General features: G+C 40.0%; 1 protein-coding gene across 2 annotated transcripts in view; it reads right to left on the bottom strand.

Annotated features, from left to right (window-relative positions):
- PARN (poly(A)-specific ribonuclease) overlaps nt 1-14,053 on the bottom strand; it is a 155,413-nt gene that overhangs the window by 65,641 nt on the left and 75,719 nt on the right. The window lies entirely within an intron of this gene.

Below are 14,053 nucleotides of genomic sequence, written 5' to 3' on the forward strand. Positions count from 1 at the left end.
TTACTAAACTGGGGGTGAAAAGAAGGGGAAGAAAGGGCTTTATTCAAAAAATGTGACTTACTACATTATTTAATAACTTTTTCCTGGGCTAGAAGAGATTATTTTGAAATGTCACAAATGGTAAAGCAATGTAATTATCAATCCACTTTCATTGGATCGAATATTGGGGGATGAAAATTTTAAAACTTAACCCCACCCAATGCCTAAGAGCTATCAAATGGATACCAGATTATAAATTCTGATCATTCTTGTTATAATTTAAAACTCACAAATATGAAGCTCTAATATTTGGTCAAGTTTCACCAATATCTAAGAGCACCTAAAAAGCATTTTTTATTTGTAATATTAACTATAACATGTGTTAGGGTAAAATTATTAAAACAAATTACAGAGATTTTTATAGCTAGAGGTAAAAAAACATAAGCCTACAGAAGCTAGTGTTTCAGGGAGAAACTTGTTTCATATGAAAAAGTGCCTTTTCTAATCCTGAGAGTATATATATATTTCCATTCTTGAAATAATAAAGACATTGGCATTGAATTTCTTTAGTAAGGAAGAATATGGTTAAGTGTCCTTATTACTTCTGGTCCCTAAGAAGTAGGCTTCACTACTCTCCAGAGTTGAAACAGACAACTTATATTAACATATTTCTAAATTTTCTCTCACTGGAAAGTTCTAAGTCCTCATCCAGAGCCAACAAACAAACAAAAACAGCCCAACAAAACAATGACAAGAAAAACTGGTGGAAACACTTCTATTCAGAAAAGATTCCCAGAAATCCAACGATTTCTAATTTAACCTACTCAGTGTTGTCACGGAACATTACAAACATCTCTGCGGCCCAAGACTCTTCCCCGGAGGACAGAAGAAACAGCAGGGGTTGGGGATATGTTCATTCGTGAGGAAAAGAAAAGGTCAGGGCCATTTTCAAACCGTGGAGGTAATAATGAGTTTCACTAAACAAATTTCAACAAAAACTGCAGGAAAAGAGATATTCTCCTAAAATTATAAAATGCCACCCAGGGTCACTCTTAATACACATACAATAGCCAATTTAACCAGTACTGTGTGTTTCTATCATTTTTACAAATTCTAGAAGAAAATGACGGCTGGGAAAACTATCTACTTAGGGATAATTAAGTCCCTGTGCAGAACCACAAATGATGTAGGGATTTATAAAAATTCACTCTTTAAAAAAGCACAAGATTAATCTGTATGATTTGAAGAAGAGGAAAAAAAATGATCAAGGCAAGGAAATACTGCTTAGTTAAAATGACAAAGAAGGAAACCCAAACCTACAGCTGGACTTAGTTTCTTAATCTATCAATCTGCTTTTCCAAAGACCACAGGAGGTCACTACATTTTCAGCCTTGGGTCTCCACTGACAACTGCAGAGGTGCAGGGCAGCAGACCATGCAGCTACCACCCCTCTGCGACATGGTGCTTTGACTTAGCTATGCAGACCATGCTTATCATCTAGCTGAGCTTGCTTGTCTGTAATGGGAAACCAGGAAGGAGGAAAGACAAGAGAAGAAAATAAACCTATACATAAAGCAGAAAAGGTAGAAAAGAATGAACCACAAAGGAAAAAAATATATTCATCAATTTTAAAAGTTCTAAATGTCACCCAACCAGGAGGTTATGCGGATAAAGGTAGTTTCTGCATCACTTCCCAATTCAAAAATCAGATCATAAGTTCTTACTCTTATTTTATCTCCAATCTACACAAGAATTTCCTTTAAATTATACAATGGTCTTCCCTTATATTAAAGAAAAAATATTTTTTTAATTCACTGCAGCTCAGACCCTAAAGCACAGAGCTTGTTTATCTCCATTGGTTAACACAGAGTGATAAGTCCAAGGTCCTGTTATCTTGTAAAGGTCAAGGATGAGATAGCTTGGCCTGTTTTAGGGACACCGTCTATACCCCTAACACTCTCCTCAGAAATGAATGTTGTTGTTCAAAAGGGAGGAACAAAGAGAGTCTAGACATATTAACACAAATTCCCATTGCTGAGAAAACCCCAAGCCACATCCTATTTGATGGTTAACTAAAAAAATAAAAAATAAAATTTCTTGGGACATGTTCAAGCAGCGATGAATGACAACATTAGTCAGAGAGGGGAACTGATAAACATCACATCACACGTAACATAAACTTGAATCGACGCACAGAGATCAAGACAAAAATGAGATGGGGATCTCTTGGTTCTTCTCTGCCTCTGAAGTTACTACATTTAACAGATTCAAGCTGAGATCCATGGACCCAAAGGGTTAAATGTATCTAAAAAGAAATTCTGAAAAACCTTCAGGGTCTAAAAATAAGTGATTCTCTCTTTTCCTATTGGAACACATAAATTCAAAAGCCATTAACTGTGTACAAAACCCAGTAAGACGATTAATTTTGTCTTCCATTCTGCAGGTAAGAACTAAAATTTAGTTGGGCCAGGCCTGTGCTGAGTGGACACTGGTTATCACTTCACTCATTCTCAGCGATCCTCCGAGGCCTAGGACAAAGCAGCTACAGGGAATAGGGCGTCCCTGACGTGCTACAGGTGGATGAGCAAAGTAAGATTTCAGTTTCATATTACACAGGAGGAAACCCAGGCTCAGAAAGTCTGGATAAATAATGGGCTGACATCATAAAGCTGGTGAGAACCAGGCCCCAGAAGTCGCAGTGAAGCCTCTGCTATGCCACAAAGGCCTGTCCACTCTGCCTTACTGCCTTGGATACTTTTTTTATCCACACATTTTTTTTAAGATTTTATTTATTTTAGAGAAAAAGAACACGTGCAAGTGGGGTGAGGAGCAGAGGGGGAGGGAGGGCATGGGGGGAAAGATTCTCCAGCAGACTCCCATGACCCCGAAATCACAACCTGAGCCAAAACCAAGAGTTGGACGCTCTACTGATTGAGCCACCAAGGTACTTCTTTATCCCTACATTTCCATAAAACTTGAGTTTTCCAAATGAGACTAGCAACAAGAGCAGCCGCCTAGTACATTTTATGGGTTTTTTTCCTTTCTTTTTTAAATCTTATGACTAAAATAAATGCTTCTCTTCCAGGAGCACTTAAAAAATATTTTCCACACTATAGCAAATAAAGTGTACTATTAAAAACAAAAACATCACAGCACTGTAACCTTGCTAACACACAATACAATTATGAACCACTTACTGTACACATATTCATCTTATCTGAGGTCTCTCAAATCACTACAAGGGAATCATTTGTAGGCCGTGAAGAATGGATTCTGTCATTAATCATGATAATTCCATGCTGGGTGTCCTACAAAATCCTGTATTTTTTTTTTATAAATTTTTATTTATTTATGATAGTCACACACACAGAGAGAGAGAGAGGCAGAGACACAGGCAGAGGGAGAAGCAGGCTCCATGCACCAGGAGCCCGACGTGGGATTCGATCCCGGGTCTCCAGGATCGTGCCCTGGGCCAAAGGCAGGCGCCAAACCGCTGCGCCACCCAGGGATCCCCCCAAATCCTGTATTTTATATACATCTTGTGGAAGACTCAATTTATGTGGCTGTGACGGATAAAGGCAGTCCACGAAGGGCAAAACCTGTAGCTTGGCCTGAAGGCACTGTGTGGTGTGGCCTACCAAGCTGCCTACTCACCCCTCTCCTACTCCCTCCCAGCACTCCAGCATCACTGGCCTTCTCCCAATTTGTTGAACTGAACATATCAGCCTTGCTCCCTCTGGCCACTGAGCCTTTGAAAAAGGTGCCCCATCTTTCTAGAACACCCCTCACCATGGTCACAGAGCTCATTTGCAACTATTCCCTCACTTTTTACCTCAAAATTCTATTTTTCAGCGAAACCCATACTGACTGCCCTAGACTTGCTCTGTGTCCCCTGCTCTGCTCTCTCATATAGCACTTTCCACACTCTGACTCACTTAATCTCTCTCTTCCACTAGACCAAAAAACTCCATGAGAGTGGGGGCAACTGTTGCTCACCACTATATCCTTAGCACCTAGGTCAGTGCCCAGCATATATGCACTCATTCAGTACATCTCTGCATGCCTACTGTATCAGGTACAGTTCTAGGCTCCAAGGATCTTTCATGGACCTTAGATTCTATTAAGGGGAAACAGACATGGGGGGAAGGGGCGTAGACAAAATGATAAACTAGTCGCAGAGCTCTGGAGAACAATATAACAAGGAAGGGGGGAGGGATGGAAGAGTTACTTTTAAATGGAGTGAGGCAAGGCAAAGCATCATGAGGAATTTTTGAGCAAAGATTTACGGAAGGTGAGGTGAAAGTGAATCACCAAATATCTAGAAAAAGATCCAAGTGGAGGAAGGAGCCGGTGCAAAGGCCCGCAGCAGAAGTGTGCCTAGAATAAGTAGACATACGGTGGGCACTCAACAATCATGTTCTGTATAAATGAGATGGCACAAAAGAGCTAGATTAAGTCAAACTGTTTATTATCATGGCTGCCGAGGTAAACCAAAGTCTTCATCACAGAACTCTTCTGTTGGTAATAATATACCATGTGGTCCACAGAACAAATGTCTTTATAGAAGGCCCAAATTGACACTTCCCTTCAAACCCGTCATTGTGTTGGTCAGATTCTAAAACACATACATGCTCCTGACTCTCACTGTTCAGACATAAGCATTTCATACATAACTTGAACCCATGTACTTGCAGACGTTCACTTCCTTTGTAAGCCATGTCCCCAATATAAACATGCAATGGCTGTAACTCACCTCAGGTAGTGAATTCTAAGGTACGCTTCATTGCCGTTAGATCACTGGGATTGACAACCAAGCTCAAATATGTGTACAAGAACATATTTTATTGCCAATTTAATGTTTCTTCAGGGGTTTTAATAGTAAAAAGAAAAAGAAAGTACAGTCAAAATGAGTAACAGAAGAGGATTGTGTTCAAATCCCATGGGAAGTTATTATAAAGAAGCAGCAGAAAAATTATCCCTATAGCCAGTGAAAGCATGCCAGAAAGACAGGCCTGCAAAAGAGATGAAAACTGTACCTAATATTTTGAAAGGAACTGAAAGAATTTAAGAGCACGATATAATAATATATAAGGACAAAAATCACAAGAGGAAAAACCCAGAAATGAGGTGACAGTACTCAAAAGAACAGAACTCAGGAAAGAATAAGATATAAAAGAAATGCTTTCATAAATGAAGGCTAAAGCAGAATACAAAAATGAGTAAATGTAGTACATCTTAGGAGAGAGAAGATGAAAAGGAGGAAAGATTTTAAACCAAAAAGAAATGCAGAGATTAAAAATGATAGCGAAGGGGCAGCCCCGGTGGCTCAGCGGTTTAGCATCGCCTTCAGCCCAGGGCGTGATCCTGGAGACCCGAGATCGAGTCCCACATCAGGCTCCCTGCATGGAGCCTGCTTCTCCCTCTGCCTGTATCTCTGCCTCTCTCTCTCTCTCTCTCTCTCTCTCTCTTTCTGTCTCTCATGAATAAATAAACAGAATCTTTGAAAAAAAATTTTAAAAATGATAGCGAAGAAAGTGATATAGAAGACAGGTTAAAAAAAAAAAAAAAAAGACCCAAGTGGGTTTAAGTTCACACAAACAAAAACAAAAACAATGGAAGAGAACAACACTGAAAATTATATAATTCAAGACAACTTTGTTGAAGTAACCAAAGGGAAAAAAAAAAAGCCTCCATATTTACTGCACACTGAAAGAGTGCACCACACACCTGGGAAAACAGATCCCAAACAACTAGACTGAAAACATATTGTAATAAAACCAGTGGACATTAAAGTAAAAAATCTCTTGGGCATCCAGTCAAAGGGAATAAGTCATTTAGAAGAGAAGAAAAAATCAGATTGCCGTAACACTGAGAGAAACACTTCAAGCCAGAAGTAAATGGAATACCATATTTAAAATACTCAAAGAAAAAAAAATAAAAATAAAATACTCAAAGAAAGAATATTTGAACCAATGCTCTTTTACTAAAAATACGCATCTAACTAACCTGGCTTTCCAGTATAAAACCTATAGACAAACCAACATGCAAGAATTCTGTGAGCATTCTCTCCTAAAAGCCATACTAGAGAATAAGCTTCAGACAACCAGATGGAAGAAGCATCATTGTAAGTACTGAGAATGAGCATTACTTGGATATATTCACCTGTAAAACTGAGACTGAATGATGGTTAAGGTAGGGAAGCTGTGTACTCCATCAATACAGAAACAGTACAGTTACCAAAAAGAGAAAAGGTGAAAACCAGAGAGCGCATACGAGCAGAAAAAGAGGGCTGTCTTCCTTACACTTCGCAATGGTGAGTAAGAGGGTAATTCTTCTAACTAGATGCAGGCAAGAGCAAAGGCAGGAAACAAAAGACTAGTAGCTAATTTCAATATTGCTCATGGTAGGAAACCAATAGACAATGACTAAAAAGAGGCCAGATAAAAATATGACATGGTGCTAGTGTGGCAGATTGTAAAAGGGTCATAAATCCTGCCTTCTTTTCATGCACCCCCTTTGCCATGTGGCTTTCCTGCTCTTTCCATTAAGAGTACATTTGCTTCTCCCCTTGAATCCAAAACTGTCATGTGACCTGCTTCAGCTAAAAGTGTATTACCAAACATAGTACACACAAAGGGAACTAACAGATGATAAAACAAGGAGGTGGCTAAGGAATGACACAGGAGCATTAGAATATGGTAGCCCTCAGAACAAAAACGCTGTTGCTCTAAAACACACACACACACAAAATAAAGAAAACCTAAAAACATACCAACTAAAGGAGGGAGAACAAATAAAACTGACCATAGAAAGAAAGACTGTCTCTATAAAAGACTTGTGCACATCCATACATAAGGACAGAACTGAGAAGGCTTTAAAACAGCTCTCAGATTGTACATTCCTCAAAGGAGATAGTCTAAGCTAAAAAGAAATGCAAAAAAAATATTAAACTGTCATAACGTTGGTGACTTCACTGGTTTAGTTATTCTGAGATTGCTGGGTATGTATTATGGGAAAATGCAAATGAATATGTGATATTCTATCTCTACCATTCCCGCTATCACTGAGAACCAGGATTCTTGGTATAGGAGAAAGAAGATACATATGTAAGCCAGAAAGAGGTTAAATTAAAAAACCTAAAGTTCTGATGTTGAATAAGAAATATCAGTTTGAATTCATGATGTATTTTTATCTGAGAGAGAACGAGCAACAAAGAAAAAATAAATTTTCTTAGCTCTAGTAAAGGCTCAGAAACAATGACCAACCCAGTACTGTGAGCACTCTATCACCCAGATTATGGTCTTGAAACAGTAATCAGAAAAGTAACCAGAGCTCCCTTGGAGAAGTGCTGATTCCAGGTTTGGGGCAGAAAATGTCCAAGATGAGCCTTGGAACACCTTGACATATCACAGGGCAAGTCAAAAGGACTCAGCCAACCTAAAGAGGCTCTCCCTTGCCAAGTTGGGATCACTGGATCATCAGTAAGGGTCAAAACTGCAATTGACTGTGTCACATTGAAGATATTTACAGGCCATACATCGATGAGTTCATAATGATACTAAAACAAAATGACTGACTTACTGATCACCATTGAGAATTCTAGTAAATCGACTCACTTTTTCAACAAGCAAGAGATGAAAGGAAAGAATCAAATATATATTCTGCTTTTTCTATACCAGTTGCAAGTCTGAGAATAGATTAAGTCAGAGCTTCTCTTTATAGATGCATTCCAACAAATACAGGATGAGGAATTCTAGAATTACCTATTGCTATGTAGCAATGTAGCAACCACTAATGAAATAATGGATCTAGGTTAAAGAGGAGGACAAGAGAATACATAAAACAACACAAGGGGATACAACCAGTAAAATCAGGACTGCAGGAAACTGCAGACAAATGACCCTATTTTTTTTCAACAAATGAGAGGAAGAGTCTGTGAGAAAGACTCATAGTTTAAGAGATGTAATAGACATTTCAACAACCACCATGTGTGGCCCTTACATAGATCTTGACTCAAACAGAAAAAGTCTGTTCTGAGATAATTGTGAGATAATTGGAAATTTTAACAGTAAGTGAATATTCGATGATATTAAGAATGTATTTTTTAAGAGTAATAATAATATTGTGGCTATGTTTAAAAAAAGAAAGAATCTATCTTTAAGACATACACAGTGGAATTTTTTTCCTTTTACCACTGAATATGATATGGTAACTAGAACATACTTCAAAGTAAGACAAAAAGGGAGAGAGTGGGTGTCGGTAGAGATGAGACAGGATTGGCCATGGTGGTGGTTGAAGAGGAAGGGGGTGAATATAGGAAGGATTCATTATAATATTGTTCTGTCTTTTTTGGATATCTTTAAAAGTTTTCTGCAATAAAAAGTTCACTCAAACAATCAGACCATAGGAGCCTCTGCCCTCCCTGCTTGGGCTCCTCAGAGAGTCTATAAGAATTTTCTGTGGCCAAAGACTCTCCATCGTATTGGCTTCTCCAATAACTATGCTGCAGCATGTGACCCTCTGTTTCCCAGCCTCGTTCCCCGAAGAGGTTCATTAACTAAGGTAAAAGATTTGTCAGAATGTCATTTTCGCTTTTCAGCTCTCCCTTGAGCTGTTATAACAACACACTTTGGCAAACCAAAGCATTATCCTTCCTTTTTCACATAGAAAAGGAAAATAGAGCACTTGATATGCAAGAGACTGAGTTCCTCTAATTTTTTTTTCCAGAATAATCCGGATGAGGCCTAAGCATCAACCAAGACACCTCAACCAGAATTTGGCTCCCTTAGAACATTAGCACTGGTGGCATTAGGAGTTCAAGTAATAAATGGAGACAACATATCCCTACACTCAAGCTGTTGTAGCTGTTCTCTGAGAGCACACTGGGGTTGCCAAAAAAAAAAGTTCAATGGCCTGCAGGTCCCAACCCCCATCGATCCTCCAAACATGGCAAACATCCGACGGGTGGTAAAATCTGGACAGAGTCACACATCAGTAAATGAACACATGGGACAACTGAACATTCGTGATTCACCATTCGTGAATATTTGTGAACACTAACAGAGAAATACTGTTGTTTTCCATTCGCAATTTCTGTTAAATATTACACAGGGGTTAAGTCAAAGGTAAAAGTAGTTCAGCATGTAAGGGCAAGAAAAGCCCAACACCAACATTATAAGAAGGTCTGTAGCCACAGACATCACTTAGGCAACATGAAGAAACAAAGAGAACCTGGGTGCCAGTGTGGAGGTTGGATAGAGCTAATGCACAATGCAGTTTCCTCCCACCAGAAATACATAGGAGCATTAGAGAAAGAAAACTAGCATCTTTTTTAATTTTTTCAAATGTAGAGCTAAGCTAAAAAGAAAGAAACGGAAATGCTTTGGGTGTCAAAAATCAGAGAACATCAAGCCAGGGGTGAAGAAGAGAAGCAGCAGAGGCGGTGCTGGGGGCACAAGGTCTGGGTAGCAGCCCCAACATCCAGAAGGCACACCCAGATCCAGACGTGGGTCTGGTAATGTGGGGGGCAGGCAGCCAGACCCATGGAAGGGTTGCCTTCTCCCAGGGAAGAGTGAAGCGAGAGAATGAGGTTCTTGTCTCACGGAGTCAAAGAACAAATCGCGCAAAGGAGAGTGAGTAAAGTGACAGAGTTTTATTAAGCAAGGATACAGAGAAGAAAAAAAAAGCTCTCAGGAATGAGAGTGAGAATGAAAAGGGTCCCTATAGGGTTGCCCATGTGGGCCTCCACTGACAGTCTTTTATTTAGAACTGACCAGGAAGCTTGTGGCCTTATCATTCTTGTGATGTCTAGGTTTAAGTAAGGTCTGGTGATAATATCTTTAATGGGTTACTTCTTTCTAGGGTCTGGTTATTCTTTGTTAGTCACAAGTGACTGTCATAAAAAAGACCCCGCCTCTGACACTTAGGGCAGGGTGGTCTGGTGTCTTCCCTTATCTCAGGTTTCCTTACACCTCCACATTTGGGGGATTTCTGTGAGCCTGATCCCCAAACCCCCTACTTACCTCTCCCCACCTGGGCCCTTACTCAAAGGACAATGAACCCACCAACTGGCCCAAAGAAGTGGCAACCAAGTCTATCCCTAAGGCTAGGGCTGGGAAGAGAAGAGTCCTTAAGAGAAACTGCACCAAGCCTGCTCCACAAGTGGGTGTTAAGAAATTGACCAAATTCATCATTTAAAAGACAAACATTCTCAGACTTCAGAGAAGCAAATTTCATCTGTCATTCACAAAAGATACATCTAGAGCAACTTCAGAAAGGTTGAAAGTAATAAAAGGATGGAAAAAGGTATCTGTGGTAAGTACTAGCCAAAAGAGCAAAAATTTGGTAGAAACAAGTTATTTCAGACAAAATTGAGTTCTAGGCAGAAAAAACAAATCACTAATTAGAACAACAGCATTCAAGTATCCAAAGCAAAACCCAACAGAATTACAAGGAAAAATCAACAATGTTGAAACCACCGTAGGAGTTTAAAAAAAAAGTCCCAATTATAAATTTATAGATCAAGCAAACAAAAATAATTAGTAAATAAACAAAAGATTAGAACTACATATTTAAAAAGCTGGCTTTCCTGGACAAATGGCACTCTTTACTTCCGAATTAGAAATTACACTTTCTTTCCAAAAACACACTTGGAATTTTTATAAAGACGAACCAGGTCATAAAGCAAGACTCAGCTAATATCTTAACCACACTCTCTAATATGATGTGAACAGAGCCAAGAACTCCGTGGTGAGGACTGGGGCACAAAATGAGAATCATCTTCACTTTCTGCCCCATTTCTTGGAGCACAGAGAAGTCTATCTTCCAGCTAACCTAAGATGAATATTGTACATATGTAGAGAGGTGACCGCTACAGGAAAGGCTGTACACTCACAGAGAACAAGGAGTGATTATGACACAGTAGCAAAGACAGAGCAGTTAACCACAGGAGGAAAATAAAACCTGCCTGGCCCCAGTGTCTCCTGGGAACAATGTGGGATTAAGAAGACAAAAGACTAAATCATTCAGGGGAGCCCAGAGACAATATAAATAGCTGGTTCTAACCTGTGAATTTTATTTAAATTCCCTTTTTTCTCAGCCTAGGATACATAAAACATTTCAGGAGCTGTTGTTTCCCCAAGGCAACTACCTAGTTATAAGAATTCTTTGTTTTGTTTTGTTTTTCCTTATCAGTAAGCCTCAAAGAAGAGCTGAGGCCTGAAGGCAAACCAGTATATTATCATACCCTAGGTCCATCACTGGCAGTTTAGATAATCAAGATTCATTACCAGGTACACCTTCCTGTCCAAACATGAATTATGAAAAAAGATCTTTACTCCTAGGGGCAGCTGTTCACTGCTGCTGCTAAATTGCGGCATTAAGAGGATTCGATTTATCAAGATAAGAAGCCAAAGATCAAGCTCTAACATAATCACTTTTCAAAACGCTAGCAAGCATGGCAGGGGAAAAGTTCCCTTTATTCAAATTAGAAATCTAATGAAAATCTAGAGGAAAGTCTTTAAATTTACTTAAAATACTTTACCAAAAACATTTTATCTCCACTTACATGCAATTTCCCAAACATTATTCCCTTAAAATGTCTCTGAAGCAATATTAAAACTGATTATCAACTGGTTGTAAAAATTTCTCCAAGCAGTGAACATTAGCAAAATATAGCCTTCAGCGCCATTCAGATCCTGGCCTGTGGTTCCGATCTGTATCTCTCCTCGTTCAGATCCATTAAATCTATTAGCAGATACCGTGGAGATATATGTGTGTGTGTGTATATATACATACATATCTCTCTCTCTATCTCTCTCTCTATATATATATATCATTCATTTTTTAAAAAACATTTTATTTATTTATTCATGAGAGTGAGAGACACAGAGAGAGAGGCAGAGACACAGGGAGAGGGAAAAGAAGCAGGCTCCATGCTGGGAGCCCGATGTGGACTCAGTCCCAGGACTCTAGGATCACACCCTGAGCCAAAGGCAGATACGTAACTGCTGAGCCACCCAGGCATCCTTCCTTTAAATATAGCCCAACATGGTATACGTAATGGCAAGGAAGAAAGATTCAATTTCATGACAAAGGACAAAAAGGAGAATTCAAACAATCACAGATTTTAAAAGTCTAGAATATTTTCCAGGACAAATACTGATACTCATAAGTTTTTAAAAAACCAATCCATGGGGATCTTGAAGTATTTCCCTGTTTCTACTTGTCTAAAGTTATCCAGGATATTTACAGATAGCTTCCTCACGGAATTACAGTTTGAAGACCTCTGAAGAAAACATCCAGATTAAGTTCCTATGCCACTCTTACTGCAGATGAGGAAGGAAATGCACCAATGGATCAAGGCTGTTCTCTGCCAAGAAATGAAACAGATGACGCCCCTGCACCACCACCACCACCCCCAAAAGATAAGGATGTGTCTGGAAAACGCAGGAAGCCTGGTGTGAAGTTGGCCGAGGCCTGTCAGTGTCAGTAGTTAATACTGATAACAGTCCCATCAATGCCACAGTCACAAAAGGGGCACCCCCTCCGAGACAGCAAGGCAGGTCACCCAGTCCTTCTCAGACACCCCATCTAAATGAAAGTCGGTGTGGCTGTGTCTGTGGAATAGGCTTGCAGGTCCATGAGTGAAGGAAGTGGAGTGCCGGCTGCATGATCACTGGGGCACAGGACAGTCTCACTTGCTGCACCCAGGATACTTGCTGCTTCCATGTATACAGGTTGAGAATGGGGCACTAGGGGCTCACTTTGATTTCAACCAAATTTGCTACATGTTCTTTTCCCAACTACCTGCCAAAAGAACAAGGAGAATCCTCCACTGCTTTTACTCTTCTCACATCTCAGCCCTTTCCTTTCTCAAGGGGGCCAAGGTGCCAGTTAAAATGAGGCTGAAATGAAGATGCTGGCCAGGTAAACCACACACCCCTGGTTTTCCCAAGCCTCACCATGCAATACAAAAGCTAAGGTAGAAATCCATAATGAGAGGATTGATATGAAGAAAGACAGTATCAAGAAAAAGAAAGAACAACACCATCTTTGATTAAAGTCAAATTCAAAGTACAGAATTGAAAGCACAGATGTTCAATACACAACCAAATTTAACTAATCTTGATCCTTTAGCTAGATAAGTATGATTTTTTTTTTTAGGGACGTCTGGGTGGTTCAGTGGTTGAGCATCTGCCTTTGACTCAGGACGTGATCCCAAAGTCTCGGGATCGAGTCCACATTGGGCTCCCTGAATGGAGCCTGCTTCTCCCTCTGCCTGTGTTTCTGCCTCTCTCTGTCTGTGTCTCTCATGAATAAATAAATAAAATCTTAAAAAAAGAAAAGATTTTTTTTGAAAAAATGACCAAAGTCATAATAAACTGAGGAGACAGATCAATATTCTCATCTCACCAAAGAAAGACCCTATGTCTCCATCATCTGCTTGTCTATGGTCACTGCCAGCTAGTATGCGAGCCACCTGCTAGGCTGCATCACTGCGACAGCCCAGGGCTCCTGTCAGCCAAGAGCCAGAATGTTCTCCTGAAGCTCTGCAACAGGTAGCTGTCCTTGAAAAACAAATAAAAAGTAGGCAGCCCAGAAATCCTTCTCCCTAAGGGCTCCAGGCCAAACCCCCTGGAGGAGAAAGGCAGGCAGAAAGGAACAAACAGCAGAGTCTCTGAGCCACTGCTCCTGTGGAAAACCATCGTGAGAGGCTTGAGCCCCATTTTCGTAAACCAGTCAGCACGTGCTCTTGCTTTATGTGTGCTTCTGTTTCAAGATACCTTACTTAATAGACGTTGATCCATTAATTTGAACTCGCCAACAACAGCACTGTAACTCCTGCCCGGACAAAGCGTATCTGACACCCACATATTCTCCGTAAGGCACATCACAGTCTTCTTGTTGCTCAGGAGTGCTAGACAGCATTTGGGCGCTATGCCAGCGGCGGATGCATTTCAAACAGCAACAAAAAAAAGCACAAAACTATGGAAAATGTGGCACTACATGGACTATGAAAGGGCACTTGTTTACAGCCTGGGAGCTACAACGTGAAGGCAGAGCGTCCCCTTCT

The sequence above is a fragment of the Canis lupus genome, chromosome 8 (assembly GCF_048164855.1).
Source record: "Canis lupus baileyi chromosome 8, mCanLup2.hap1, whole genome shotgun sequence".
NCBI lineage: Eukaryota > Metazoa > Chordata > Mammalia > Carnivora > Canidae > Canis > Canis lupus.